Raw genomic sequence first — 6,533 nt, forward strand, 5'->3', positions numbered from 1 at the left:
TAGAATATGGACATCCCAAGATCCTCAGCCCCCCTCCCAAAAGCAGCAACTGAAAGCAGAGCCAGTAAATCAGGGCCTTCCAGCCAATAAATTCTAAGCCTACCCTCCCAAAAGAGGCTTCACAGTTCACTGACTTTGTAATTCTCTCTACTCTGAATCTTGAGAGGTCTTTTTTCCCCTTCAGTTGCCATAGGCTCTTGACACCCTCTTCATTCCACCCCCTCTTAACTGTGCAAACCTCCATCTGCTCAACCTTACTCTCCCTGCCTATTATGCATCTTAACCTCCTTCTCCTACCCCTCACCCACTTCTTTTCCCATTCTATCTCCCTCTCTCTTTACCCACTCCCTTATTATGCCTCTCTCCCCTCTTCCCCACTTCAGTCCAAGCACAGCACCACAACCAAAACCCACTCTCTAGAAGGCAGGTCCTCATTTGGTGTAAGTCAGTATAGTTGAATATCTAGTCAAAATTCACAGAGCACTACTGATTTCAATTGAAATACACCACAATACATCAGGATCTGGCCCAGAGCTTCTGGAACATAAATAAGAACATATTAACAAATGTTTAAAAAAAAAAAAAGACATAGGACTAACATGATGTTTACCTGCCATCACCCTGTCCATTTTGCTTGCATGTTTTATCCTTTCTCCTACTTTGTCTTTTTGTCTCATCAGATTGTCAGCTCTTTGAGGCAGGGATTGATCTTCCTACAGGTTATACATTGACTTGCTTCCTTATTGGGATCTTTGGGTGCTACCTCAACATATATATTCAAAAGTGTTAAGTGCAGTTCCTTTGTATTATATGATAGTATATGACATAAATCAATGTTGCATGATCGTGTCTGCAGCCACACTACCTTGATGCTCCAAAGCTAAACAAGAACCCATTCTGGGTAACTAAATTCTATCAATGCAGTTTCAAGTGAAACTGTCTTTAAATTGACTTTAGTAGAAGTGAAGAAAGGTGTTCTTACTCATCATAGTATCCTATTCTCACTCTAAGCTACTGAAGTCAATGGAACTACGCATAGTACATAAGTTAAGCATGTGCATATAGTTTTGCAGGATCCGGGGCCTTCAACAAAGTTTTTAGGTAGTGTTGTGACTTTTAAGACACTCCCTTGTCAATTTGAAGAAACCACAGGGATCACAAATAAATGTTTTTACTTAATATAAAACAGGGCTTTGGAGCGGAGCCCGGAGCTGGAGCACGGAGCAGCTCCAGAGCAGTGGAGCAGCAGGCTTTTGCCTAGAGCTGGAGCAGAGCCGGAGCACAGCTCCAAAGCCCTAACAAACTTGCCAGGCCTAGCTATGTAAATACGGCCAACTCGAACTGGTTTCACATGGTTTTTACAACACAAAACACAGTGAGCACCACTAGAGGGGTCACAAATTAATTATAGGAATACTACCTTATACCCTACACTACAGTCTTTAATTACATGATCACATACTATTTTTTCCACAGGACCCTTTCTTCACACAGTGCACAAAATGGATGGTGTTTGCTGAATGAGCAGCAATTCAATATTTTGTTTGCTCTTCTGTGTGTGACCTAGGTTATTTACTGCATGCTATTCAAGCCCTGCTCTGAAGGCAGCAATATTAATTTTGTGATGGGGTTTTATCTGGTGCTCATTACTCAATATCTGAGTGCTTCACAAACATTAATTGATTTTCATGACACCCCTGTGATGTGAAGGTATTATTCCCATTTTACAGATGGAGATCTGAGGTATAAAGAGATTAAGGTCAGAAGTGTTAACTAATTTTGGTTGCCCAATTTGAGACATCTAGGGCCTGACTTTTGAGAACAGTTAGCATTTACATGTTCAAAGCACAGTTTCCAATTACTTCAGTTACAGTTGCAAGTGCTCAACCGTTCTGCAAATCAGATTCCCAAGCACCCAGAAAATGAACAACATAGTTAGCAGCCACCTGTGAAATGTTTGGTTTGAGATTTGCCTAACAAAACACTAGAACTCTGTGGCACTCCCTACAGCTGATAACAAATTGGCCTATATGAATAACAATGTCTTCCTTGTTTACGATATTGTCCTTTCCGGTCTACCTTCTGGACTTCCTCTTCTCACTGCCATTTTCCACATTCATCTAGCATCCACCTTTGCTCTGTCCATTCTCTCAAACTTTTCACTTTTGGTGCAAGAACTTTCTCTGCTGTAGGTTATCCCATCTGGAACAATCTTTCTGTATCTATTCAATTTGCCAGCTCTCCATCTATTTTCTAATCAAATTTTATCATTTCTTTTCTGACTATGCCTCCGTGTTCCTCTTTACCTCTTTTATTGGACTTAGACACTGCATGGTTATGAATTAAAAATACTATCACTGTTCTGTGTTTGAGACTGCAAGCACAATACAGCAGAGATCACGTCTTCTTTGTTTTGTATAGCACCAAGCACAGTGTTGACACTCAAATAAATAATAATTTATTCACATACTGTTCTGCATTTAGCTCTGCAAAGAGTCCTGGGATATATAAGCTACACAAAATAAAGTTGCATAGTACAACTGGAATAGATGGTTAGCTAGGTGAAATCAAGAAAAATAATACTAAACCCACTGCTTAAGGAAATCCAGAAGAAATGTAAAACAGAGAAATTAGCATCCTCCATTTTAAGAACGCCTGGGGTAAATGTTTAGTCAATCCTCTGAATTACAGTGGTAGGGCTACATACAGCTAGTGAAACAAAAGCACCTGGGGTGCCATGACATTTTCTCATGACCCGCAAACATAATTCAAACTGAAAGAGTAAAAATGTATCTCTAATCATAGGCAGTTGCAGACAATTTTAGGATACTAAGGCTGCATTCATGTGGGTCCTCCCTAAGAAAACACATGCTAGGGCTTTTTCTTCTTCTTTCAACCTTTGCCACAGACCACCTAGGTTTGTCATTACATGAAACAAAGTTCCTTTATGAATGGCAAATGACATTTAATTTCATTCCTTGGATTGGGTTTCTGTCTCATCTTCAGCATTAGAAAAATAACTACTCACTCATTCACATGTCAAAGAATATTTCAACACCAAAACTGCATATTAAAGAGCAATAACATGAATTGTGTTTCTTCATCTTCTCTACCAACATTACCATGCTGTTTATACAGTTAGTGCATAATACTGCAATGATATACGAGATCATCAGTATGGTGATGTGAAAACAGTTTCAGTGTCTGTGATTGATAAAGTGTGGAGGTATTAAAACATTAAAAAAGTTAATCTTTGTAATAATCTCCTGCAAAGTTTTTATATTAATTTAAAGCATCGATCATTTTAATATTTAATCATTGTAGACTTCATTTGAAATGAAGGTATCCATAGCATTGAAAAGCACTTCATTTTTTATTTTAAAAAATTATCGGTTGTATATGCTTCATGTAATTCTCTTCATTTTTTTTATTTAGTAAAAAAGGGAACCTGTTAGCAAATGAAACATTATTTACAAGAGAATACCCATAACATTTTCAGACAGGGATTGTGCCAGAACATATACATTTCTGTAGTTTCACAACAGAAAACACAATCTTGTTTCTCAGAAGTACGTATGTACTGTGGTGTATGTATGTTGGTTATTTTGTTGTGTTGGTTCCTGGGGGGTTTTGGGGGGCAAGGGAAGTAGAGATAGCCAGGGTGGGTGAGACCTACACTATTTGCATGCCACTTTCTTTATATGACTCATTCTGATAATACTTTATCTGTGATATAATAGGGAACCAGGACTGTCCACTATGGAACTCACCATTATAATCATCCTTTCCCTAGAAATACTTCTTTGTAACATTCACCATCCTAACTTCAAGGATAAACATAAAGGCACTGCAAAATATCCTATTATAAAAAGGGTATTCTCTGTAATTAGGAACTTCTGTTGCATAGTAAAATATTTTTGAGCAGTTAATATGAAAAGATATCCCAGACAAACAACCAAAAAACTTCCCAATTCCTTTTCTGAGGAAAAGGGATGATTTTAACTACAATTCAGTGTAAATTGGGGGGGAGGGAGGTAAAAGAGAAAATACTATTTGTCTAGTTTATTTTTAAAGTTTTGCTTTTAAATAAATTTAAGTGACCAATAATTGAGATTCAAAAGCAAAAAATACATAGCAGATCTGCAGCACAACGTTGTGAAAGAAAACAGACAAAGTGAGTGAAATAATATCTTTTATTGGACCGACTTCTGTTGGTGAGAGAGACAAGCTCAGTGTAAGTTTGAAAGCTTGTCTCTCTCACCAACAGAAATTGGTCCAATAAAAGATATTACCTCACCCACCTTGTTTCTCCTATATCCTGGGACCAACCCAGCTACAACATTGCATGCTATTCGAAAACAGTAAACCCTACAAGCCAATCCACAATTATGGCGTCAAAAGGCTTTATGGTATTGCAGACTAGCACACAGGCCTTGTAGGGACATGTGTTCAAATCCTGCCTTGGATCAACAATTACTTTGATTCGCTCTTTCTCGTCCATATCACAAAGCTAGCAAACAATCTGGCATGTTGTGCTTGAGAAGCTCTAGAACGAAAGATGAAGAGCTTCAGTTCAGAATATAAATAATTTGTCAGAGGAGTATGTGGGAATTTGCATGATGCATGCCCCAACCCTAGCTCAAGTTAATATTATTAGTCCCTTATTTTCAATAAGCACTAACCTCACTCAGGATGTTGTATAAAGGTATACATCTGGCTTCAAGTTACAATTTGCCACCATCAGTTTTGCAACCAGAGCTGTGGAGCAGCTAAAAAACAATACATGAAATGTGATAAATGAATTCATGATTTGACACCTGGGCTGCTACCATCACAAGCAGTTCATGGCTGGTAGTATTTAATATTGAACTCCATGAAAATAAACAAACTTACTTCCACTGGGAGATATATTACCAGTTTCGGCAGTATTCTCCATTTAAGTAAAAACAATATTTCTCAAAGCACTATATCCTTAAAGCACTTTAAATTTTTGAAGTTTTCTGTTTTCAGCAGCAAAATAGTTATTTAAGACGATTTAAAGTCTAATTTAGAGTGGCTTTGTTTCTACTGAGCAGGCTCACGTTAATAAATCTAAATGCTAAGAGAATTCACTATTTGGTAAGGAACAAGGATATAGGGGAACAATGGCCATTTCCCAGAAATGCAGAATAACTCCCAGCAGAACGATCATTTGCAAAAGCAAGCCTTGTTCCTCATCTTCCCTGTGTTCATGTTTAAAATACTGACCTGGGGCGGTGTTATATCTCTGAGGGCTCCACGTAGGCACAAACCACTTCCTCCTAGGAGGGTAAATTGTACTGATTCAAGAACAACGCAATCATGCCAACCCCAGCGTCTGCCAAGGAGCGTCTTTTGGGAACAACCCCCCCGCCCCCTACCCCGCAGGGCCTAGCACGTTTGGGGGAGGTGAAGTGACTCTGCCAACGAGCCCCTTTGAGGAGCGGCAGTTAATTCTTTGTAAGCATCAGCCACTGCTGCAGCCCCCAAAGGCCCCAGTCGCCACAGCTCCAGAGGGAGTTACGGTGAGGGCGGGGTGCGAGTGTACAGAGACTGGCCGGGTGAAGGCCGCGGGGTTAGGGTGACGCAAGTGGAGCGGGTGGGCGCGCTGCGGCAGGCAGGCGCTGCGCCAGGCAGCCTGGACCCGATCCGTTCCGGGCACTCCACGCACCACCCCCTAACTGGCACCATTTCCCCCAGGGTCTTTCCCGCCCGCAACCAAAATGGCCTCCCCGAGCAGGGAGCCGGGGAACGTCACTTCGCCTAGATTGGCAGCGCACCTGGACCAATCGAGGAGACGAGAGGTTCTGCTCGACCAATGAAGAGAAGGCAAAGGTGGAAGAGGGCGGGCCACCGATGGCGCTGGCCACGCTCGTGCGATGATCCGCTAACGGCGGCGGGACTCGCTGGGTCGAGTCCGCCAGGTGAGGCAACGGCCCTGGGGGAAGCGCAGTGACAACGGCCGCGGCTGGGCTGGAGTGCTCCCTCCCCCACCCCAACAACGTCAGCAGCGGCTCGTACCTCCTGCGCTGAGCGGGCGAGCTCCGCCTCCTCCTGCCGCCGCTGGGCGGGCTTCTCGGGGCAGGGCCTCCCACTGCAGCGACGGGCGAGCCCAGCCGCTCCGCGCACAGCCCGGGACAGCCCCACCGCCGCCTGCGAGGGCAGCCTGGCAGTGGCGGGCTCCAGCGCCCACGGCCCAGCCGCAGAGCTAGGCGGGAGGTGCGGGCTCCTGTGTCCCCTTGGGGAACCCAGCCCCCCATCCGGCCTGTTGGGTGCTCAGCGAGGAGGCCTCTCAGGGCCCTCCCGCTGAACGTGCACCTGCAGGCCAGGTGCGGGCTCCCCACCAGCAGCTGCGCTCGCACGCTTCGCAGGTGCCTGTTCCGAGCCCCGTGGAAAATGTGGCCTCTTCGTGAATTAGATGGGTCAGTGCTTTGTACTTTATTCTAGTTGTAAGGTACCTTGCAGCTAGCTGGCTATGCAGTGCTCGCCTACCTGCCAACTCTGCCTGCTTACGA

The 6,533-nt window shown here is 43.4% G+C and overlaps 1 protein-coding gene across 6 annotated transcripts in view; it reads right to left on the reverse strand.

The window, feature by feature from the left end:
- The window catches only part of TRIQK (triple QxxK/R motif containing), a 70,604-nt gene extending 64,546 nt beyond the window's left edge, over window positions 1–6,058 (reverse strand). For 3 of the 6 annotated variants that reach the window (XM_024201823.3, XM_029914006.1, XM_029914013.1), the window contains exons 1-2: window positions 5,248–5,528; window positions 4,683–4,769 (exon numbers count right to left, since the gene is read on the reverse strand). The gene's annotated coding sequence lies outside the window, so the exon portion shown is untranslated. The other 3 variants (XM_029914010.1, XM_029914007.1, XM_024201832.3) reach the window with 3 other exon arrangements.
- Window positions 6,059–6,533: the final 475 nt, after the last annotated feature.

This window comes from Terrapene carolina, unplaced genomic scaffold, assembly GCF_002925995.2.
Source record: "Terrapene carolina triunguis isolate 2854851 unplaced genomic scaffold, T_m_triunguis-2.0 Scaffold58, whole genome shotgun sequence".
Classification (NCBI taxonomy): domain Eukaryota; kingdom Metazoa; phylum Chordata; order Testudines; family Emydidae; genus Terrapene; species Terrapene triunguis.